Source organism: Ochotona curzoniae, unplaced genomic scaffold, assembly GCF_017591425.1.
Source record: "Ochotona curzoniae isolate NIBS_2020 unplaced genomic scaffold, NIBS_Ocur_1.0 scaffold_4505, whole genome shotgun sequence".
NCBI lineage: Eukaryota > Metazoa > Chordata > Mammalia > Lagomorpha > Ochotonidae > Ochotona > Ochotona curzoniae.
In genome coordinates this window covers 6,954,156-6,979,968 of record NW_024467118.1, presented here as the reverse complement: position 1 = coordinate 6,979,968, position 25,813 = coordinate 6,954,156, and the positions used below count along the sequence as shown (strand labels likewise).

General features: G+C 39.6%; 1 long non-coding RNA gene across 1 annotated transcript in view; it reads left to right on the top strand.

The window, feature by feature from the left end:
* Window positions 1–3,688: 3,688 nt before the first annotated feature.
* Window positions 3,689–25,813, top strand: part of LOC121146798 — a 53,865-nt gene continuing 31,740 nt past the window's right edge. Inside the window, exon 1 of the long non-coding RNA XR_005882249.1 lies at window positions 3,689–3,800. This is a non-coding gene — a long non-coding RNA (uncharacterized LOC121146798). The remainder of the gene's footprint in view (window positions 3,801–25,813) is intronic.

Genomic DNA, 25,813 nt, shown 5'->3' with positions numbered 1-25,813 from the left:
CCCCAGGTGGCTGCAGCAGGTACCCACAACGCCTACCTTCCATCATGGAGAGCCTGGGTTCTGATCCCACCTTCTCGCTATGACACACCTAGGGAGGTAGCTGACGATGAGTGGTTGGATTCCTGCCCTCCGCATGGGAGCCCTGGGTTGAGTTCCAGGATCCTGGCTTCTGCCTGGCCTAATCCTGACTTTTGTGGACAATTCAGGAAATGAACCAACATATCCTTGATTTCTCTTTCTCAGAAATATACTACACAATGTTTCTCACAAACTGAATTAAACATTAATTTGATTTCGTATATGTATGTAAAATTCAAAGGAATAATATAATACAAATATGAGGTTAAAGGTTACAAGGAAAGATACAAAATCCTCAGCTCTTAAATTTTTTTTTCATTTTAAGTAGCCATTGGTATCAAGTTGCTAAAAGATTCAAATTTATTGGATATAGTTAAATGATATAACTGTAAAGTGATAGTGTTGTGATGCTTAAAATTATATCATTTGTAAATATTTCAACTTACAATGTTTTTAGTGATTTAAAGTGATACATTTGAAACTATTCAAGTACACAAGTTATATTTAAAATATATTCAAAATGTTTTTGAGAATTTCTTAAAAAAAGATTTACTTTTTGTTTGGAAAGGCAGATTTACAGAGAGAAGGAGAGTCAGAAAAATCTTCCATCCACTGCTTCACTTCCCAAGTGGTTATTGGGGAGCTGAGCTGATCCAAAGCCAGGAACTTCCTCCAGGTCTCCCACACAGGTGCTGGGTCCCTAGGCATTGGGCCATCCTCTGCTGCTTTTGGAGGCCACAAGCAGGGAGCTGGAGGGGAAGTGGAGCAACCTGGACACAAACTGGCATCCTAATGGGATCCTGGGTGTGTAAGGTGAGGATTTAGCCACTAGGCCATCATGCTGGGCCTGAGATACTTTTTATAGTGAAAAGTTAGAAGACTAGAAAAGGCAACAGAGACATTCTAAATATGTAAACTCTAGCTGGAGAATTTACAGCTGTATCTCCATGAACAAATGAATAAATGAATGAAATGCGTTGAATGGTGTCATTTACAAATTGCCTGCCTGCTGTATGATAGAAGGGTGATCCTTGAGGCATGGTCCTTGAGAATGGTCTCTGGCAAGGTTACGCAGTTAGCAGATTGTGAAAGTTAGATCCTGACAGAGATGGGGGCAGGAAAGTGCAGGTGTGATGCTTACAAAAAAAAAAAAAAATCCTAGTTTGAACAGATGTCCTATGTGGCTAGTTTTGCTTTGTCAGATTCCAGAAAATGAAAGCTTAAGGCATTGACTTACTGTAGTTCAACGGAATGTCACATAGTATTTGCCTTGGATTCTACAGGCATTTCTTGCGCATCTACTTGTCTGGCATTAAGCATGCAAAAATGAGGAAGGTGGAGTTTGTGACCAATGTACTAAAAGAATGAAACTTCCTGGTGAATCAGGATGAAAAATATAAAAGGAATGTATTACTTTACAGGTTGAACTACTTGGAATTGCAATTATTTGGCCATCTTGTGCCTATTAAGACTATTAACTCATGCAGTTCTATGTACACAGAATATGTAAGTCCAACTGAGTGAACAATAGATCCTGAGAGATTTATTAATCATGGCAAAAGCTATGCAGTTTGAGAATTCAAATTGAGTACTGAAGTGTAAAGAAGAAAGCATGCAAGTGAGTATGGTGGCAGGCAAGGCATTTAAGGTAGCAGAATAAAAAGAGCAAAGGCAAATGAAAACAATTAGAACACATATTTCTGGAAAGATTCACTTAGTTTTATTTGTGTTGAAATTTGAGATGTATGGATAAGAATAGAAAGGAGCTTGAAGTGGTAAAATTTCTGTGGGTCAAAGAGACATCACTGACTTGGAAATGTCCAGCCACTGAAGTTATCCTAGAAAATTATCTTAGGCATTTTTTTATGGTGTGGGGGTGGAGGGCATATTTTTTAGGAGAAGAACGTGGGTAGCTGAGTGGAGAACGAATGGTGCTCAGATGCCTGCATGCTCCAACAGTAATCAAGATGAATACAACAGATGTGAATGGTGGTTGAGAAGCACAACATGGATGTGCAGGTCCTAGCTGAAGCCATGAGAAGTATTTAGCCAGCACAGAAGCCCCGTGGCTCAAGTCCTCACCTTGCATGAGCCAATGGACATGGCAGTTCATGTCCTGTCCACCCCACTTCCCATCCTGCTCCCTGCTTGTGGTCTGGGAAAGCAGCAGAGGATGGCCTAAAGCCTTGGGACCCTACCCCTGCGTGGGAGACCCAGAAGAAATTCTTGGCTTTGGATTCGCTCAGCTCCAGCAGACGGGAGATGTTTTTGTCTCTCTTGTCTGTATATGTGACTTTCCAATAAAAAGAAAGAAATCTTAAAAGAAAGAGAGAGAAAGCAAGCAAGCAAGCAAGAAAGAAAAGGGATGAGATGGCTAAGAATGTGCCCGTGGAGAGTAGGTGGGCAGAAGGCTAGAGGAGGGGATTAGGAGTGCATCTTTTGCCAGCATACCTTCTGTTTACCGGTGAGGAACTGGAGTTTGTCCATTCTTAAATGGCCCTCAAAACCTACCTTATCAAAGAGGAGCATTCCTTAATTTTTATGGGATGCTTTCTAAGTTCCAGGTTGTTCAGAGTGCTGTGCTGTGCCACTTCATTGCATGCTTCCTATTGGATCTTTGAGTCATTATTATTCTCACATTCATTTTATAGATGGGGAAATTTCTGAAGCATAAGATTGTTCACAAATACTGATACCCTGAATTTATTTATTTATAAAAACTTTTGTCATAAACAACCATAATATATTATTTCATACGTATCCTACATTGGTATATGTATATATCATCAGTTATGTCTAATATTCAGCAGACTAAAATTAAATGGAAAGAATAAAACAAAACAAATGACGACAACAATAATGTTAGCTTTGGATCTTGCTGTTTGAAATTAAATCGTAAGTGTTCATAAATCAATAATTATGACCATATTTGAGTTAGCCTTGCTCACCTTGATTGATTATTGGAGTAGGAGATGGAGATGATTCAATTCCACCTGGCCATCTTGAGAGTAAGGGAGTAGTGGTTATCCAAAGTTACACTGTTAAGAAAATGCAGTACAGTAGATACTCTTGGTACTCCTCCCAGATTCCCTTCATCAAAACCAGAGCATCCATCACTTATCTGCTGTTACTTTTGATTGCTTACTGCTTGGGGCTGCTCACTATTCCATATAATTGTGTCCAAAGGAAGCAGCTCCACCAGGAGGCAAACCATTCCCTTCCCCAGCATCTACCAGATTGGTTGAACGTGTCAAAGTGCTTTCCTTGCCTTGGCCGTGGAATGTATCGTGTTGTAGATTGTGCTTCAGAGATCCAGGAGGGAGGGTGTCACTGCTGTTATCTCCTTGTCTGATTCTGCTTGCCTCTTGCCCTATTCTGGACATCCTGGATTGAAGCTCTTGGGCTGTGCTGTAGGATGGAATGAGTGGGCACGCAGTGACATTTGGTAGCTGAGCATTGGCTTCATTAGCAGTTCTTGTGTCCTCAAACTAATTCTGTGAGATGGAGGGAGTAGGCAGTATTATTATCCAAATTTTGTTGGTGAGTAAATGATGGAAGTGAAGTAAACCAATCAAGACACAGGTTTTTTTTTTTTTTGCTCAACAGGACAGAATGACTGTTCAGTGGCTGGATTAAAAGTCTGCAGAGAGGAATTGGACAAAGCAAGAAAACCTTTTGATCAAGAGGACATCTTTCCTTGAGGAACTTAAGAACTTGATCTGGTAAGAACACAAGATGTCTAGAAAAACATGCGGCTTCTAAAACAGTGTCTTTTTTATAATCAGGAATGCTCAAAATGAGGGTAGGCTCTACAGTCAGCAGTTGAGCCGGTGCTTGGGATGCCTACATGTCGTTTTGAAGTGCTTAGGTTCCAGTCCTGTGTCTGCTTTGGATTTGATTTCCTTATAGTGTCTATCTTGGTAGGCAGTGATTATTGTTCAAGGCTTGGGTCCCTGCCACCCATGGGGGAGACCTGGATGCATTTCCTGGCCCCTCGATTCTACCTGGTACGGTTCTGGTTGTTGTGACATTAGGGAAATAAGTCTCCCCTTCACTGTTGCCCGCTTTCAAATGTGTAAATAAGCTTAAAATAATAATTCTCCAAATTCACACTGTATGTGAAATTGTTCGTTGATTTTAAATATAAACTGAAAATAATCTATTAGCAGGTTGTTTATTTATCCTTATGGGGAATAACCTGGAATGTTTCTTTACGCATCATGTTAAGGATCCCCAGATCCTAAGGGTCTCAGTCTCTTTGGAGCCCTCTGCAGCTCATTTGCTCAGAAAGATGTTGGCCCTCCTGATGGGAGGGTGGAAATGGGGCTGGTGGGTGTCTGTAGGTGTTTGCTTAGCCTAATCTCCAACTACACATAGATAATTCTTTGATGGCTTGGTCTTCACAGATAGTAGAGGTTTCCCAAAGTTAGGAAGGAACTGAAACTGAGCTGAGTAACCAGCTTTCTACTTGTGTCCCGTTCATTCTGGTTTCAAGAAGAGTGTCCCAGTACACCTGACACATACTGTCTTACTTGAAACTTATGAATCTTGGGCAAGGGTGTCCTTTCATTTCTCCAGCGTTACACAAGGGTTATCTTGTCAAGTTGCACAATTGCTGATATAAATTCTGAAGCAATCAGCACCACAGAGGGTTCACAGAAGAGAAATCTGTTTTGTAAGTTAAGCGTATACTGGACTATGTACATACAAGGTAAAAGTATAATCTCTATATGGTCAGTATGTATAGTCCTCTGACATCTAAAATGAATGATGTTATTGGAATTAAAATACAGGTAGCTACATTTTTTTCTATTTACAGGTGGAAGGAAAAACAAAAAAAGGGTAGAAAGAGGATGGAGGGAAATTCAGTAATTCTTTCCTATGCTATTAATGTAACATTTATAATAGGAATTGTTAACAATGCATAATATAAAATCCTAACATTATTTAGTTCCATGTGAAGGTCTTTATTATACATATTAATTCTTCTTTATACGTCTTTGCTAAGAGGAACCATTGTCCCTTTATTGCAAGCAAGTGCATTGAGACATTGAAGTGTTAAGGAACTTGCCTTAAACCACAGAGCTATTAGTTGAGCAGCCTCTCCAAGTGCCCGCTCTTAATCCACCGTGCTGGAAATGGTGTGTCTCAGAATTTTGTCTCCGCTAAGTTGAAAGACTTCCAAGAAGTAGTGGCAGTTGAGAAGATCTTTGAAAGATGAGAGTGAATTTAGATAAATGGGAAGTCAAAGAATTCACAATGTTTGTAAATGACCTCTCTCTCTGAAGCTTTGCAGAGCTCTTCTCCCTGTCTCAGAGCTCTGAGTATCACTGAAATGTGGAGCGGTGTTACTCTGTACAGTAAGAACAGTGGAGAGACTCACTGCTGAGAGTGGGTTGCTTGTTGACCTTACTGAACTCAGAAGCCGAAAGTTCCCATGGATATACTCATGCTCTTCTGGAGCTTCCATCATGCAGATGGACGCCGTTCCTTCTTTGTTTCTCCCCATCCCTTCCTTCTATTCCCCAAGCCAGTGCAATTAATTCACATTGTGATAGGTGCTGCTGATAAAATAAATATATGTGTAAAATAAAATAAAATAAAATAGAAGGTGTCACTGGTGTTAGGGGGATTCAGTCATGTTAGTTGAAATGCCATGGGATAGGTAAATGCAAAAAAGGGAATGGTTATTTTTGATAGGAGGCAGAGGCAAACATGTATTGAAAGAGGATGGTACTTGTGTCTCAGAAGGTGTAAGGGTCGGCGATGATATGGTCAGAGCAGAGTGGGAAAAACATTCTAGGAAGAGCATTCCACAAGCATCCCAAAGACTTGGAGGAGGCAAACCCTTAGATGTGTTGGACAAGTGAAGAGTGGCCTGCATGGAGCAAGAGTATGAGACGAGGCCTTCTGAACAAGCCTAAGAATTAGATAAGCGTGTGTCTAGGTGAGATGAAGAAGGGCCCGTTACTGCCATGACTCGAAGTCGGCCTCCAAGGATCTAAACCGAGCCCAGCACCTGTGCATGATATTTGTGTTTTAAAAATTCCTTACAGCTGATCATATATCTGAGCCTCAGGGCTTCAGGGTGCCAGACACGTGGACTAACCTCTTCCGTGGTGTCTTATGCAGGCCTGGATAGTTAACGGATCCTCTTTTCAGAGTGAGAGATGGCTAGTATGACTGAGGATCCTTGGATCTTTGATATAAGGCCTAAACCATGTCTTACTGATAGTCACTTCAAAACTTTTTACATATTGATGACTACTAAATTTCATCTTGAATACTCCTACGCATTTTAATATATACATATATATTTTGCTTCCTATATACTAGATATTATCTAAGAATTTTATAAGTGTTAAATCATCTGATGCTGTCTCTAACAGCATGATGAAATGCAGTCACTGTTACTGTCTGTATTTTATAAATGAAGAAACAGAGGTTGAAGAATTAGCTTAAAGTAACAGAGTCAGCGTGGTGGAACTGGGACTCAAGAGCTACAAGTTTACTCCAGAGAGCTTAGAACATTCCTTTCCCTAAGTAGCATTTATTTGCTTCTCCAATTTTCTTACATTTTTTTCCTTCACATTTTTCCCAAACTTAACTACAAGACAGATTTTTTGAAATTATGACCATTTGCTTAATTGACATTACTCTAGACTGCACAAATACAATTTATAATAAAAACACACAATAAGATGATGACACACCTATATTTTGAATGGGGCTTTCATTAAATATCAGTAGTTTTCAACCCTGGACACATGTTAGAATCACAGCCTGCCTTTATGCAGTTTTGATTGGTTTCAGGCCCTCCTCCAAAAATTCTGATTTAACCGGTTTGATTCAAGCCCGGCCATCAGTATTTCTAAAATTACCTAGATGCTAGGGTTCACACAGGGTCAAGAGCCAAGCAGATCGCTTATTTGTTCTTTACTTCAGGTACCTACTGCACATTTACACACATTATTGTAAGCTCACCTGATAGCCTGATTAGATAGATTATAATTATCTGTGTTTTGCAGATTAGGATATTGAGGAACAAAGAGGATATATAATTTTCACAAGTTCACAGATAAGATTAATAATAGAAACAAAATAATGGGGTGAAGCCATGTTTTCTTAATTATAACTACTGTGCTAGCATAAATTTCAATCTGCTGGGTCATAAATTAACTTACTAATCTTATAATCATGTTTTCATTTAGTTTCTTAAAAACATATTTTAAGCCAAATTATATGAATATGATTTTAAATATAATGTAATATGTCTTTTCTGTAGTTTATCAGAACTTTTCAATATGGGTGACATGTTTTTGCTAGAGTTTTCTTTGTGTCTTTTACATTTCTACATGTAAATATACAAAGCACTCTACATTAGCCTCAAATACATGAATAACTTTTGAAGATTACTGTCTGTTTCTTATTTCCATTGTAAAGAAAGTAATAGGGTCCTGTGCAGTAGCCTAGTGGCTAATCCTTGCCTTGCATGCGCTGGGCTCCCATATGGGTGCCAGTTCGTGTCCTGGTTCCTCCACTTCCCAGCCAGCTTCTTGCCTGTGGCAGTACAGGATGGCCCAAAGCCTTGGGACCCTGCACCCATGTGGGAGACCTAGAAGAAGCTCCTGACTCCAACTGGCTCAGCTATGGTCTTTGCGGCCATTTGGGGAGTGACTGGTGGATGGAAGATCTTTCTGTCTCTCCTTCTCTTGGTAAATCTGTCTTTCCAATAAAAATAGATAAATATTGAAAGAAGGAAGAAAGTGTTAGGAATGCAGTTTATTGTTATCGCACAATATTTTGGTCACACCATGTGAAGAAAGTTTTCACCATAAGCAGTCTCTGATAACTAATATATTTTAAGCATGGTTTGTTACATGCCAAAGGAAGTAGCTACTGTTTTTTATGTATTATTTCATTTTGATACTTTCAATATATTAACTCAATAGATTAACTCATTTGTATAGTTAAAACTCCCACTGGCGTGTCTGGCTCAGGATTTCCTTTTGAGATATAAGCGTGTTTATTCAACTTGACATCCTCACCAGAATGTCTTAGAGATACCTCAAAATTTACATGCCAGAGACCTAACGCATCCTTGCTTCTTGTTCCTGATCCATCAAAATGGATTGGGTTCATCCCCAAAGTGTGTCTCGAACCCATCTACTTGTCTCGATTGCTGCTGCCACCGCTTTAGCCCTAACGATCAGTGTCTCTTGAAGGGACCACTAGGCTGTTCTGCCAGTGGTGTCCCTAGTTCACTCCTGACTTCTTGTAATCCATTCTCCACTCAGCAGCCAATTTGACACTGTGGTTGATTGTTCATTTTCTTGAAAGTCCCCAGTGGTTTCCTTGCCTTGGCCCACAGTGTTCATGTTCCAGCGTAAGTCGCATCACTGAGCCTTTCACCCTGGCATGGTCAGTCCCATTGGTCTTGCAGTCTTCAAACACTTCACACTTTTCCATGACACAGTGCCTGTGCTTGCTGTGTCCTTGACCCGGCACACCCTTCCCAATTTCCGTGCTGCCTCCTCATGTTTTAAGACTAACCTACATGTGGCTTCTGCATGGAAACCTTCATGGACCATCCTCTCCAAAGTACTGTTTTCTCAGGCCATCCTTCATTTTTTAATGGCACATGTCACCAACCTATAAGATTTAATTTACTTAGTTATTATATTGGCTGTTTATTTCATTTGAATGTAAATTCCGTAGTAGTCATATATGCCAATTTGTCCTTTAATACGGAATATAAATACATTTTAGCTCTGTGTTAAAAATATACAAATATCACAAGTGTTTAACATCCATTTAGAGAACATTGCTCTTTTCTTGATGTTTCAGGAGAAAAAACTAGACTACTTGTTTCTAAACTCTATTTTATGCAGTGATGATACAAGAGGAAAAAGAGCTGAAATTATGCTGCCAAGATTCTGCTATTATTATTAAATAACTATTTATAAACAACAAGAACCACATTTTCTATGTCTGCCACCATTTTACCAGACAAAATGATAGAACCAGGGGCATTCTAGGGTAATGAGTGCATCTTGTAAAGGCACAGAAATAAAAGTACTCCAGTGATTTTTTGCATAATAAGTGAATATGGATGGGCCAATAGTTGACCAATGAAGAGTGTGAAGCAGTTGATAGGCTTAGAGGATAAAGTGGTTAGACATGTACAAAAGCATCCAGGCTTTATCCTACAGGAATGAGGAGCTCTCCAGAATTAAATGACTTTCAACAGGAAGATCATGTGGCCCGATTCACCTTTAAAAATGATCATTTTATGGCCAGTGTGGCAAATGGCTTCAAGGGTGAATCTGGAAATATACTTAGAAGGTCTTTTTCAATCAAGGAGGAGGGAGATGTTAGGGCAGATTGGAAGCAAGGAAATGACATTGAGAATAAAGGGAAACCAACTGGGCATTGTTGTTATCTTTTCTTGGAATGATTTCTGTGAGGCTCCTCTAGAATACTGTTTACAGTCTCAGCTTGCATCCTTTCCCTATGGCTGTTAGACTGAATTTTCGTATTATTCATCAGTTGGCCTCGTATCTCATTCTTTGATGAATATATTTTCAAGAAAATCACTAAAGTATAGAACATCCATTATGAGGATTAAAAGAAGAAATGGATGTGAAAGCACTTTGCAAAGTACTGTACAAATGGAAGCTATTTTTATTACCAGTAAGTCAATTTAGTTTACAAAGAGAAAAATCACTTTCCAGTGCGTAAGCTCCTGTAAGCAAACTCTTGGGAAAAATGAATCATTTTATAACCATAGCACTTTTTTTTTTCTGCTTCTTTCATAACATCGTCATTAATTATAAATTGTTTATGTGTTGATTTTCCCTGGTAGCACATAAATCCTATGAAGGCAAAGACAGTCTTATGAATCTTTGGAAGCTAGTCTGTAGTAGACTATAAGTGCTCAGTAAATGCTAATTGTGTACGCAAATCATTAATCAGCTTACAGGAAAGGGTGCAGACAGCTAGCAGGGTGCCAGTTTGGAGGAAAAAGATGAAATAAATGATACGGCAAGTGAATAAATTCAGCGTGACTACTGATCATCTGTGTTATTTTGGTCTAGAAGATACATACACACATACATAGACTGTATAGCTAAAATATTGTCCCGGTTTGCTGCTCGTAACATTAAATATTTGGTAATATTGATAGTTAATCATTCTGTGATTTTATATGCATGTACCCCTTCATTCAGCACAGTGCTTTGTGCCTTTCTGAAGGTGCTATGTGCTATGATTTTAAATAAGACATTTGAAGATTACTGTCCAGGAGGAGGAAGGAGAGCTGCATACTGGCCTTAGTTAGAGTTATGCATCCTTAATATGGATCACTAATATGTATGCATTACAGCTTTATGAGCAAAGCATTGTTATGTCCATTTTACAAACAAGACACCTAAGCTGGAATAATTCTTGCTGTTGTAACTGATTTGTGGAGCCAGGAAGGGATCAGTCCTGAGGCTGGTAGCAAGGTCGAGCATCAGGGTTATGTTCAAATTTCTGAATCTGGATCCTCTTGCAGTTACTCAGATCATAGTAATAAGATCAACACCCTGGTGGAGTTTTGTGTTTTGCAGGAAAGATTCTGCAAAATGGGTATAATTACAAGATGAGATCTTAATCAAGGCTGCTCAGCTCTTTGGGAGCCAGGAATGGCATCGAGGTGTGATCTGAAAAGCGTCCTGCATTTAGGCATCAAAAATCTGTTATTTGAAATCTCATTGTAATTCTAGGCATGTGAGAACAGGAAAGACAGTGACATTTCCGGTGTGCATCTCTTCAGTTCATGAAATCTGAGGAATAATAGATGTGGAATTCAAGGGCTGACAAACTTACCCCTGAGAACACTGATTTCACAAAAATACCTTTGTTAGTATAAGAGTTATCAAATAAGAGAAAGCATAGAAAACTGATACATGAATTCTTACCTCCGATCCCTTGCATAGAGTGTCTGCTCCGTAGAAAGTACTTAATAAATGTATCTGGAGCTTAGCTCCTGCATGACTGAGGGAGATGAAAGATCAAATCCCATTGCTCCACCAGTGGTCTGTTTGTGTCCTTGTCAATATACCAAACAGTTGGCTATAAACAGTATTTGTAATCAAAAGTGTCATTCAGTTGCACATTTTTTGCTCATGTGATTGTTTGAGGTATACATACGCATGTGTTGCAAAGCAGAATGGCTGTGACTAGTATGTGTATGTATCCACATCCAAAAACTGTGCTCGAGGAAACAGTTAACTCTCAGATAGGTTTGGTTTTATTAAGTAACTTTTCCTCTTTGCTGGTGAAGTGTTTTCAGGAGGCAGAGCAGTTGGTGTTTAGAGTGGATCATATATCCTCCACGGTTGTCTATATTTCAACAGGAATTATAAACAAAAGCCAAGAGGACAAAGCTTAAGCCTGACCAGAGAGAGGATTTATTTGTGGAATAATGGCTTCCCTGGAGCCTTCCAATCACACATATCCACCGACAATCAGAGAATTGGCTACCAAAAATAGCCTTTGGACGAGTGTTTGGTGCAACAATTAAATCTCCACTTGACATGCCCTCATCCCACATCAGAGCAATGAGTTTCAGTCCTGGCTCAGCTTCTCTCTCTGTCTCCCTGTTAATATGCACCTGTGCAGTTAGTAGGTGATGACTAAGTAGTTGGGCCACTGCTGCTCATGTGGGAGACAGGTGGGTTGAGATCTTGTCTCCTGGCTTGGCCCTGATCCAGCCCTGGCTGCTGGGGACCACTGGGAAGAGAGACAGCTCATTTTATCTACCTAAAATAAAGACAGGTGAATATATAACTTTTTTTTTTTTAAATATCCTTTAGCTTGTGTAGTTGATGAGATATGTGTATGTCTTTGCTGGGAATATGGGCAGTACCACCTAGAAATCTGAACTTGCCTGTAATCCCATTATGAATAAACTTATTTTCTACTTTTAGCACTTTATTCAATCTCCCTTAAAATGCTATAAAATGATATTAAGTATAAATGTTTATAGCTGCTTTAATAAAGTAAATGATTTTTCATTATTCTTTCAATAATTCCAGCTAATATTCCTTGGTGTTGTATATAAAACAAGTATAAAATATCTGAACTGTGGAGGGGAGAAGGAAGATAAACTGCCTAGAAAACTTTAAAACTAAAGGAGCAATATGGTTTTTAAAGCCTTTGAGTTTTCTTTTTGTCTTGTAAGTCACAAAACATGAACCAAATAAGTTAGAATACTATAAATACTTACAGGTATACATTAAAAAAAAAACTCCAACAAATGCCTGCTGTTTTGTACAAAGGCCAGGTAAGGAGAAGCCTGGCAGCTGGGAATACTAGCTAACAGCCTTGTTAACTCCAAACATTCCGTTCTCTCCATCCATATCAGTAAAGACCGCATGATCAGCGGTGAGTAGCCTAGAGTTCTGCACTTAACCAGTGCTCCCCCAACGTAGCCCACCTTTGGATGGTGCTGGGGGTAAGGATTTTTATTCAAGGTTGTTCTGAACAAAGGCCAGAATTTTCAGCGATGGCTCATGATATGCCAATGCCTACTTACTTTCTACTGCAGGAGATTGTCGTGAGAGTTGGGTGAGAGACTACGTGTGCTTGCTGTTCTTTGTAATCTAGAAGTATGCAGCTAATGGGTCATATGTCCTATGACAGATTTGTTTCTGTCAGCAGACCTTCGGCATGAAGCAATTGGCTAGGAAGACTTTTCCTTTTCCATAGTCCAGATCTGCCGCCTGTTCCTAAGTAGCTACAAAGTCATGTCATGGCGTTTGAGGCTCAAACAAACTCCCTCTCTTCTGGTGCTTATTCTTTGTCATAATTAGGTTTGAAACCTAATTTCTTTAGCCTAAAACACTCAATTGCTCACAGAGCTGCCTCAAATAACTCTTTTGCAATGTGTATCCCTGCCTGCAGAGTCAACTCAAGTACAACCATTGATGTTCACAATTATCAGACAGGCGTGGCTGACAAAGTTGACACATCATCACATTTTGGAGCCAGGAGGAATTATTCAATTAGTGTAATCACCTCGTTTTACAGAGAGGTAGACTAGCTCATTCAAGTCACGCATATGTGGTCAAATTAAGACATTTAGTCTTAGATTTCTCCTGAGGCTCTGGTTTGACTATGACCAACACTTCTATCTTTGTAATTTTAGCTTTAGTTGCTCTGTTCCACACTTGAAATTGCAAAGGTGGTGTAGGTGAGAAAGCCCAAGAATTAGAGCTAGCAGTGTTGGGGTAGATGACTGACTTTGTTACCTAAATAGTACTGTTCCATAGACCATGCCTCTTTGTTTTGAATTCTTCATATATATTATATATACAGATAATATTTTGATTTTTTTGAATTATGTGGTACAATTTCATAATGACTGGGATTTTCCCCCAAGCTCCCAACCCCCAACAAATTTTCCCCATTTTACTACAGTGATATTGTCCTTCATAAGCAATCATAATTCCATCAGTCTCTTATTTAAATGTACCCCAACATTGCTGGTACAGACAATGTCAGATAGTCCAGCATCCCATTGTCTACACATGTCCAGCAGTTTCATTGGGAATCCATCTTTCGTTGGGAAGCAGGGATGCATTTTGCATTATACTGCCACATGTGGATATGGCAGACCCCGGTTCTCCATCATTATATGTTTCCATAATTGAGAAGCCATGAAACAAGGTCTAAACTGATATGAGTTAGAACAACAGCCTCAACAACAATGACAACAATAACAACAACAAATTACAGCACCATGAAAAAACGTGCCACTGAGTAACCAACACATTGGTGACAAAAAGGAATTATAAAAGTCTCTTGGGAAAAAGGATGCCACTGTGTAATCCATGAGCCATCAATGGATTCGACAAGAGAAAAGAAAGTATTTGGAATGTGTAAAACTGAAATAAAAAAAATCAAAACACATGGGATGCAACCAAAACAAAACAAAACAAAACAAAAAAACGGTATGGATCGGATTATTGAAGCTACACTTTCTATGCTGGTTTCCTTATATAGGGGAGAATATATGGTATTTGTTCTTTTGTGATTGACTCATTTCACTGAGCATAATGGTCTTTACTTGGGGCCATCTAGTTTTACATAGTATAATTTCATTAATAGCTGAATAATATTCCATGGAGTAGATGTACCACAGTTTCTTTAACTACTCTTCTTTGGACACATATCTACATTGTTTCTATGTCTTTGCTATTGTGGATTGTGCTGCTGCAAATATAGGATTATATATCCCCTTCTCATATGTAGATTTCATTCCTATTGGGTATATTCCTAGGAGTGGGATAGCTGGGACATATGGCAAGTTTCTTTGCAATTCTCCAAGCACTCTCCATACTGATTTCCACAGCACAGTGGTTGTACTAGCCTACACTCCCATCAGCAGTGAAGGAGGGTACCTTTCTCCCCACATCCACACCAGTTGGTGGTGTTAGTTGAGTTCCATATGTAGGCCAGTCTCACTGGAGTTAGGTGGTATCTCAACGTGGTTTTCATTTGCATCTCACTGACAACTAGGGAACCTGAGCATCTTTTTATGTGTCTCTTAACCATTTGAATCTGTTCTTTTGAAAAAATGTCTGTTAATTTCCTTTGCCCATTTTGTTACAGGGTTTTTTTTTTTTTTTCTGTCCCTGGTTTTCTGAAACTCTTTGTAAATCCTAGATATCAGTCCCCTGTCACTCGTGTAGTGTGCAAAAATTTTCTCCCATTCTGTTGGTTGCTTCTTCACTTTGTTAATGGTTTCCATTGCTGTACAGAAGCGTTTTAGTTTGATGTAGTCCCAATTGTTCATTTTGGCTTTGATTGCCTGTGCTTTTGACGTCTTTTCTAAGTAGTCTTTCCCTGTTCCTATATCTTGGAGTGTGTTTCCTATGTTTTCCTTTAATAGTTTGATGGTTTCTGGGTGTAGATTTAGGTCCTTGATCCAGTTAGAGCTGATTTTTGTATAATGTGACAGGTGTGGGTCTTGCTTGTTAATTCAGCATGCTGCTATCCAGTTGTCCCAGTAGTATTTGTTGAATAGACCAACCTTTTGCCTGGATTGTTTTCACTTTTCTTGTCAAAGATTAGTTGACTATACCTGTGTGGCCTCCCTTCTAGTGTTTCTATTCTGTTCCATTGTTCTTCTTTGTTTCTGTACCAGTACCAGACTGTTTTGATAATCAGTGCCCTGTGTATGTCTTGAAGTGTGGAATTGTGATTCCTTCAGCTTGATTTTTATTTTTCAGGATAGCTTTGGCTATCCTGGTCTTTCTGGTCTTTTGTTATTTCAGGTGAACTTTTGTATCATCTTTTCTATTTCTGAAAAGAATGTTGTTGGTATTTTGATTGGGATTGTGTTGAATCTGTATATTGCTTTTGGTAATATGGTCATTTTGATGGTGTTGATCCTGCCAATCCAAGAACATGGTAAGTTTCTCCATTTTTCAAGGTCTTCTTCTATTTCCTTTTTTAATGTTTCATAGCTTTCAGCATAGAGGTCTTTCACATATTTAGTTAGCTTAATTCCTAGATATTTACAATTCCTCGCCTCTATTTTAAAGGGGACTGTACTTAGAATTTCTGTCTCATTCATGGAATTATTTGTGTACACTAATGCCATCGACCTGTGTCCGTTAATTTTGTATTCTGCTACCCTGCCAAAGCCTTTTGTGAGTTCCAATAGTCTCTTGACTGAGTTTTTTGGTTCTCCTATGTAGAAAATCATGTTGTCTGCAAATAGAGATAATTTAATTTCTTGTTTTCCAATTTGGATTCCTTTAATTCTTTTTTTTTTTCCTAATAGCTCTGGCAAGGACTATACTATATTGAAGAGTAGTGGTGACAGTGGATATCCCTGTCTAGCTCCAGATTTTAGTGGGAAGGCTTCCAATCTTTCCCCATTTAGTATGATGCTGGTATTGGGTTTTTTGTAACCTGCTTTGGTTGTGTTGTAGAATGTTCCTTCTATTCCTATTTGCTTAGAGCTTTCAGCATGAAGTGTTGTTGGATTTTTATCAAATGGCTTCTCTGCATCTATTGAGAGGATCATATGGTTTTTAGTTTTCAATTTGTTGATGTGATGTATCACATCAATTGATTTGCTCATGTTGAACCATCCCTGCACACCTGGGATGAATCCCACCTGGTCCAGGTGAATGATCTGCCGGATATGTTGTTGGATTCTGTTGGCTAGTATTTTATTGAGGATCTTTGCATCTATGTTCATCAAGGATATCCATCTGTAGTTCTCTTTTTTGTTGTTTCTCTATCTGCCTTTGGTATTAAGGTGATATTAGCTTCATAGAAAAAGTTTGGAAGGATTGCCTTTTTTCTATGGTTTGGAAAAGCTTGTGTATGATTGGGGTAAGTTCCTCTTGAAACGTTTGGTAGAATTCAGCAGTGAAGCCATCTGGTCTGGACTGTCCTGGTTGAGAAGGCTTTAATTACTAATTCAGTCTCAGTGCATGTTTTTCATCTATTTAGATTGTTAATTGCTTCTTGATTCAATTTTGGTGGATTGTATGTGTCCAGAAATCTATCCATCTCCTCTAGGTCTTCAGATTTGTTCACATATAGTTGCTTGTAATAGTTCCTGATGATTCTTTGTATTTCTGAGGCATCTGTTGTTATATTTTCTTTCTGGTCTCTGATGTTATTGATGTGTATTTTCTCCCTCCTTTTTTTGATTAGTTGGGTTAGTGGGGGATCTATTTTTTTTTATTTTCTCAAATAACCAGCTCTTTGTTTCATTGATCTTATGTACTGTTCTCTTGGTCTCTATTTGGCTTGTTTCCTCCCCTGTTTTGTTGATTTATTTTTTTCCTAGTAATCTTGGGATTGCTTTGCTGTTATTTTTCTAGTTCTTTCAACTGTAAGGTTAGCTGATTTACTTTACGCCTTTCTAATTTCTTAACATAAGCATTTATTGAGATGAACTTTTCTTGTAACTCTGCCTTGATTGTGTCCCATAATTATGTTTTGATATGTTGTGTTGATGCCTTCATTTGTTTCAATCAATTTTTAAAATTTCCCCTTTGATTTCCTCTCTAATCCGTTGCTCATTTAGTAACATATTGTTCATTCTCCACGTGTTTGCAAGTCTTCCTTGGTGTGTTGACTTCTTAGTCTCTAACCTCACTCCATGATGGTCTGAGAATATGTATGGTATAATTTCGATTTTTAAAAAAATTTGCTGAGACTTGTTCTGTGGCCTATAACATGGTCAATTCTGGAGAAAGTTCCATGCTCTGATGAAAAAAAAAATGTATATCTGTAGAATGAAAAGTTTGATAGATATTAACTAAGTCCATTTACTGTAGAGTTTGGGTGAGTTCTGTTGTTTCTTTGCTGAGTTTCTGTTGTTTGTTTGTGTTTTGTTTTGTTTTTTGCTCTGTCCATTGATGTTAAAGGAGTATTAAGGCCATGCACTGTGATTGTATTGGAATCTATTTCTTCCTTGAAATCCATTAATGTTTGTTTCACATAGCTAGGTGCCTTGGCATTTGGCGCATATATATTTATTATGGTGATCTCTTCTTGCTGAATGGATCCCCTGGTCGTTATATGATATCCTTCTTCATCTCTTTTGATGCTCTTCACATCAAAGTCTATATCATCTGGTGTAAGAATGGCTATGCCTGTTGGCATCGCCTGCGTTGCCACGTACCCTGAGCCGAGCGGAGGGACTAGGGTTATGAGACAGACAAGACAGACAACACACACAACACACCGAGACTCATTCTTGTGAAGTGAAGCCTTTATTCAAAGTCGAACTCTCTTATATAGTCTGGTTGGCCCCTCCCAGGATCTTCCCAATGGTTAAGCAACACCTAAGCTCCCCCAAGGATGTGCAAAAAGGGGAAGCAGGAAGGAGGGAAATTGTAGTCAAACCACAGGGGCTAAATGTATCAGGCCATGATTGCCCTTCCTGTTACACCTTGAGAACCAAGCTAAGCTGTGGAGTTGGGAGACCAGGGCCTACATATCCCTGCACATTTTTCCTTACTATTTGCTTGGAATATCCTTTTCCATCCTTTCACTTTCAGTTTCCTCTGATGTTTGTTAGTGAAATGTGTCTCCTGTAAGCAGCAGATAGATGTGTTTTGTTTTTTGATTCAGTCCTGTGGTGCTTGATTGATGAATTTAAACCATTTACATTCAATGTCAATATGGATAGGTGGCAATTTGGTTCTGTCATCGTAGTAATGTGTTGTTCTTTGGTTGAATCTTCTGTTAGTCTTTTAGTGGGATGTTCTCCACATTTGCCTTTGGCTTTAGTAGCTGCTATTCCTTTTCTCTTTCAATGGAACATCTTTAAGTATTAGCTGTAGGGCTGGTTTGGAGGACATGAATTCTTGATGTTTTTCTTTATTGTTGAAGAATTTTATTTCATTTTCAAAGACAAAGGAGAGCTTTGCAGGATATGTTATTCTGGGCTGGAAATTTTTCCCTTTTAGAGTCTGGAATATGTCACTCCATTCTCTCCTGGCTTGCAGTATTTCCTCTGAGAGATCAGCTGTGAGTTTGATTGGGGTTCCCCTATAGGTCACTTGATTTTTCTCACATGCACATTTAAGGATTTTTTCCTTATGTTCATCTGAGGAGAGCTCAATTATCATGTGTCTTGGTGAAGGTCACTTTTTGTCAACCCTGTTGGCAGTCCAGTGTCCCTCTTGAATGTTGTTTCCCAATTCTTTCCCTAGATTAGGGAAGTTTTCGTGTATTATTTCATTGAATACACCTTTCATCCCAGATGCTCTTTCTGTACTTTCTGGAACTCCCATAATTCTTATGTTGGGCCTTTTAATTGTATCTTTTAATTCCTCAATACTTTTTTTAGCTTGGCCTAAAAAGCCTTTTTTCCAGCTTTTGATTTGCTTCCCCCCTGGTAACAGGAAATATCTTCCAGTTCTGAGATACTTTCTCCTGCTTCTTTCATTCTATTTTTTAGACTCTCCACTGTGCTTTTAATTTGCTCCACTGTATTCTTAACTTCTGAAATGTCAGCTTGCATTTAATTCATTTCCTGTGTAACAAACAAGTTCTCTAAATTCTTTGAACTCTTGTATTATGTACTTCTCATTGTTCGTCAGAAGCTTTATAATAATTTTTCTGAATTCTGTGTCCCTAATTTTTCCAATGTTTTCCTCAGTTAACTCTGAGGATGGTAGAGGCTTTTGTTCCTTTACTGGGGAGTCTTCGATCATACTCATTGTGCTTTTCTGTCTTTTCTTTTATGTTTTGACATTGCAATCCTGTTTGGTGTATTTTTCTCCTTAGTGCAATTTTCTATGATGTATTACCTACAGATCTATAAGTCAGTTTTTATGTTCAATCAATGTCTTGGGTTAGGAAGACGCCAACTTTCCCAGATAACTAGTGTATTGGTGGCTTTGATCTTGTCTAAACACACAAGATGGTGCCTAGCGAAGCACTGCCAGAGTGCTGGGGCTGTTGGCTTTCTGATCTGGGGACCACATAGATCCTGTAGGATATGAAGCTGGCGCTGTCCTCCCCGTGAAATCAGCTGGGTGTGACTAGCTGGAAATGTGCCCACTCCAGCATTTGATCCCTGTGCTGTTAGCTTCAACTTGCCACCAGTCTGCCCTGTGGAGTCCTTAGCTCCCTTTCCATTCCTTGCTTGGCCAAGGTATTTAGCAGGGTTGGACACTCCCAGCCTGTCTTCACCTCCGGAGCTCCCTGTGCAATCCCAAGCTCCTACCAGGCTGCCATAGGGCTGATCTGTGGCTGCCTCTGGATTGCTGGTTGTCATTGGAGTCTGGATCACAGCTCACTGGTGGCTGGTGGGTTTTCTGTTCCCTGTAACACCGCCCCACGGTCGTCGCTTCTTCCCTGTGTCCAGGGGTCTTCCAGGTACCTCCCTTTTGACTTCCTGACCCTTATATTTTTCTGTAATCTGCTTTCTGTTCTTTACCCTAATAGTTCTCCATCATCTCAAACATGTCTGCACCCTTTGCCACCATCTTGATTTTATTTTCAATTCTTTAACAAACTGATTTGTGCTCATTTTGTATATCCTGCTTGTATCTGCAGTCATTATTAATGAAAATAATAGAAATACTCACTTATACCTAAATCACAATATTGGTACTTGAGAGAAATACAATAAAGGGAGATTTACACACACGGAGAGAGAGAGTTAGTTAGTTAGTTAGTTAGTTCATTCGTTATCTTTCATCTGCTGGTTGATTCTCCAAGTGATTACAATGACCTGAGTTAAGCCAATCCAAAGCCAGGAGACAGGAACCAGGAGGTTCTGTGTGTCCCATGTGGGTGCAGGGGCCCACGGACCTGTTTAATCCTCTGCTGCCTTCCCAGGTCATAAACAGAGAGCAGGATCTCAAGTAGAGAAGCTGGGACAGGAACCAGTACCCATACAGAAGCGAATGATTCAGGTAGAGGATTAGCTTGCTGGGTCACTGTGCCTGCCCCATAAACTGTTTGTAAGGTGTACAATTCTATAAGAATTAGATAGACTCTGGAATCATCTTCAGTCACAAGTGAATGTTGTATTGCAATGGAGCCTTGAAGAAATTGAAAACATTTGTATTGTGAGATTATGACATCTAGAAATTGAAATTGAACAGAATGCTTAATAATAAGTACTTGCTACATGAGAACCACTTCCTTATCGTTTCTGATTCCCACTCACATGTAAATGCAGAGAAAAGTTGTAAGAAGAGTACAGGGCACATTTTGTATGAAATATTTAATGAATAACTATTTAATGAGCAAATTAATACCTTTGGTATATACATAATAATTTTTAGGATCAATGATGAGAAGTATGATTAATGTTCCTAGACTTGTGTTTGTTTAATATCTTTATAGATATTGCTAACTATCTCTTCCAATTAACTATATCAAGTTACTTTTTAATTAATTAAATTTAAAAAATAAATAAAATAAATAAGTATTATTATCAACATTTAAACTGTTTCGTCATTCTTGTTAGTAAGAATAGTGGAGTGACCTTATTGTTTCAAATTGCGCCCCTTAAAAACCACCTCACCTGAGGATGTGATTGGACTTTTAATAGCCTTTTATAATTCTTCCGTAAATTGCTAATATATACTATTTAGTCATTTTTCTGTGGAGGTGCATTTTTCTTATTTATTTGTAAGAACACCTTAAATATAACAGCTATTAATGTGTGTAAATTAGATTCATTGCAACGATTAGTATCCTGGCCTGTTATATGCCATTAGAGAATTTTGTTTAGGCTTTGTTTTAAAATCATTTTTGTGTATTCAAATCTATTATACTTTGACTTCTAGATCTTTTAAAGGCTGCTCAGGAACACTTGTCCTAACTCTAAATTATTTTTAAAATATTTAAAATTTTCTTTTTACACATATGTTTACTTTCTACATTTCATTTTTTATTATTTCAATCATAGTTCTTTGCCTGTTGCATACGTAATTTAATGCATGCTTTGCAAGATATGTACTGCTATCTCTATTTTTCAGACAGAAAATGAGGTTCAGGAAGTTGTCCAAGTCATACACAAGCTCAGTCCCAGGATTGTGACACCAAATCCACACCCTCTCAATCTGTTGACACAATCTCTGTGAAATACTGGTGGTTGGCTCTGTGCAGCAGCCCTGCCATGACAGCCCTGGCTGTCTCTTGGGGGCCTGGTAGCCACTGCTCTTCCGGTGGTTGCTGTCTGTGGCTCCCTTTCCTGAATCCCAGAGCACCTGCATAGTGCTTCCTTTGCTGTTTTGTTCAGACAGCCATGTCCTCCCAAGCCTTAGGGCAGAATGTTTCTGTTCTGGGTTCCTTGTGCCTCCTGCATGCCTGGTGCCAAGGGATCATGTGGCCAGCAAGCAGGCCAGAGCACCAGTAGGCACTGCTGAACTTTGGAATGTGGCCAGTGATCTAATTTCCATAGGCAAACTTAGCAAGCTGATTTGTTGATATGCTCTCCAAAGAAGTCTGTGTATTTTTAATTTGCTGGCTAAAATGCAAATTGTTTTTGATGACATTCTTCTTACTGAAGTAGATAGTTCTGAGAACAGACAAGCTTTCCATGGTATCCAATAGGGTTATCTTCCCTTAAAAGAAATGTGGCCTATATTAATAATAAACACATACATGTGTACACATATACAGATGCATCATACATGCATACATACATATTGTTACTGAATTGGCCTTCATGTGAAGGGAGATGAAGTTGTTCAGCATGGATTCCACAGCCATAACACATGCAATAAGGGCAAAGTTCAATGTCCCTGCCCCAGACACATTGAGTACCTCCCTTCTTTCTGGGTAGATTTCATCACAAGACTGTCATTGGCCTCAGTTGCTTCCTTGTGTTAGTCCTCCAAGGGTCCCCAGGGCAGTGGCCACCTCTCAGCAAGGATCTTTTAATGACGGTCTAACAGAAGTGTTTGGTGGACATTCAGTGCTCACTGGCTATGTGCACATTAACGCAAACACAGGACAGTGGCCGTTGCTCACGTGGGCCTTCCAGATCCTGTTTCAGTAGAACGTGAGTGGGGATCTCAGCCTTTGGGCCTTCACGTCTGAAAGTGTCAAGGCCATGCTTCCCCTGGCTCTTCCCAGCCAACATCTGAGGGTGGAAGGCGTGCTGCAGCCTGACGTGGGAATCCTCTAACAGGCAGTCTTTTGTTTGCCCCTTGACTCCTCGCTGGATTGGCTAAGGCTTCCTCCTAGCTGCCCTGTGGTCTGAGGCATTTCCTGGTGGGTCTTCCTTCCTTCCCACTCTCCTTGTGCAGGTGTTCAATCAGAGTCATGGTCAGGAAGCTCTCTGCCCACTCCTGGACCTCTGCCCCATGGTCTTTCACAATTGTTCCTCTTTCTCCACCCACTAAATCGCACTGCTTTTGGTGCCTGCTTCTCAGGGAACCTGAGTGGAGGTGGAGAAGAAGCGCGGTTTACACAGTGCTGTCTACAAAGTGGGGGTGGCAACTGAGCATGCTTGGCTTGTGTTCTCTCAGCCAAGTCCATTTATTTCTTAAAGTCCTCATCCTAATCAAGGAAGATGTTACAGCATCCCTCACACGTCAGATTGTTCTAGGAGTTTCACTCACACTGAGTCATTTGAGCCTTGCCTCAGTCCTGTGGTGAATCATGCTTCCCATTTTTCACATGACAATACCGAGGTACAGAGGGTTTATGAAAGCTCATCCAGTGACACAGAGATATGATACGGCAGGGCTGGAGTTAGCTTCCACTGTGTGAGTTGACTCTCATATTAAAAGTCCTCTGCTCTATTGAGAGTGAATATTTCCAATAAAACATGTCCACTGGGACCGACATGGTAGCCTAGCGGCTAAAGTCCCTGCCTTGGCACTTTCCAGGATCCCAGGAACCTCCTCTGGGTCTCCCAGGCAGGTGCACAATCCCAAGGCTTTGGGCAGTCCTCAACTGCTTTCCCAGGGCACAAGCAGGGAGCTGGATGGGAAGTGGGGCCACCGGGATTAGAACCGGCACCCATATGTGATCCCAGTGCATTCAAGGTGAGGACTTCAGCTGCTAGGCCACCACGCTGGGCCCACCCCTGTCCACTCTTACCCTGTGACTCCTTCGAATGACTTTGTTTAGATGGAGCAGATCTGAGAATTATCATTCTCCATAGGTGACTTCTTCAGAGTGATGGGAGACCAAATTATCAATCAGCTACTCTGCATGAGATAATGTCCATGTGTTTAATGGTACAAATCTTGCAGCCACCTGTGAGATGGCTGTACATTTTTGAAGTTAGATATCAATACTGGACATGTTATATGAATTGTTCAATACCAGATCTAATATGCAGCTAAATAAAATGAAAATTAAACCTTACCGATTAATCAATGTTATTATGATTACTATTATTATTGTCATTAGTTATTTAAACTTCTTTGCCAGCTAATTAGGATTTAGCTTTTGGGAGCCCCACAGTTAAGACAATGTCATTGCTTTAATGGCCTGTCTTACCAACCATGGCAGCTCATAAACCACGTCACTCCTTTTCTGATGTCACGGTGATATCTTTATGAATCATAATTACTTTAATGTTGACATTTGTGAGGTTATTTAGGTATAGGTGACAACATGTGTTATTCATGGTTTTATTCGACACATTTTTCTGGACTAACCTTGGTGGTTGGTAGAGAAGCCAATCTGAGGCAGGCCCTAAGATCCACTGTTCGCAAGAGTACGTATTTTATGTAAGTCCCCGGGCTGTGACGATAATGGAGCTTTCTCAAGCATTATTTGATAAAGTGGACTTTATTATTTTTGAACTAGCATTTGTAGTTTATTTTCAGCAATTCCTTTTAAAATATTTGATTAGATTGATCAGACTCAAGGTGGTTTGTAGATGCAATTCTACAAACACAGTGCTATTCCCTTCCTCCCTCTCTCCTGCCCTCCCTTCCCCTTTCTCCATCTGCCCCTCTTCCTCATCTCTTTCTCTTTTTTAGCTTTTGAGATAACGTATTTTAAATTTACATGGCAGTGAAAAGGTTTCGTATTTTACAATAAAATAAATTTAACAAATAAAAAGCAAAAATACCCTAGGATAGCAGAAATATAGAGACAACTACAAACAAGAGCTGAATGAAAAAAAAAAAAAAAACACTTCACCTATATACAGTAAATGTTTAAGTAAACACACATTGTTAAACCTAAAGTAGTATAACATTACTAACCATTTGATACAGACATTTCCTTCTTTTAATTTTATTTCCCACATATAAGGGAAAAACATAAAATATTTGTGTTCCTGTGTCTGGCTTATTTTGCCCAACATGAGGTCCTCCAGTTGTGTCCATTTTGCTCCTAATGATAAAATTCCACTCCTCTTTATGACTGAATATCATTCCTTTGGCATAGTTAACTTCAAAGTACTGAAATGATCTTGTGGGCACCACTGCGTGAGCTCTGTGAGCCCCTTGGAAGCACAGGGGCTCCCAGCTGCTGATGCAAGACAACAGCTGTGGGAAAGCACAGAAGGAACTGGCACACCTTTACCAGCTTGGAAATGGTGCGGCCACACGGAGAGGAGTCAGAATCATCTCGAGGACACCTTGGTTGACAGCAAGGAAAGCGAGGCCTCAATTCTATAGCCTGATGGAGCTGGCATTAAGGATGAGCTTGAAGAGTGTCTTCTCCAAGGCCTCCTGACAAAAACTCAACATGACCATCACCATAATTTCTGCCTGTAGTGTTGTGATTAAATCAGAGCACAGAGATGCTGTCTGAACTTCTGACCCACAGGACTGTGAATTCAGAAATGAGCATTGCTTTAAGCCACTAAATGTATGGGAATTCATTAAGCAGCAGTAGAAACTAATGCAGTATTTATGTCCAAGACACAGTTCTGTTTCAGATGTACTAATTTATGGATTTGAAAGTCAGAATGACAGCAGATGGGCAATCAGAGTGTGGTGGAGGGAGAGTGAAAGAGGTTTTCCAACTAATGTTTCAATCCCCAAATGCTTGCTGTGTGTGAGCAGGAGCCAAGAATGCCATCTTGTCTCCCACAGAGGTGGCACAATCCCAAGCACTTGTGCCATCCTCTGCTGCCTTCCAGGCGCATTAGCAAGAGGCTGAATCAGAAGCAGAGGAACTGAAGCTAGATGTAAGCACTCGGATATGACTTGCAGACTTCCCAAATGGTTTCCTAACCTGTGGTACCGCAATGCCTTCTCTCCTTGGAGTCACCTGC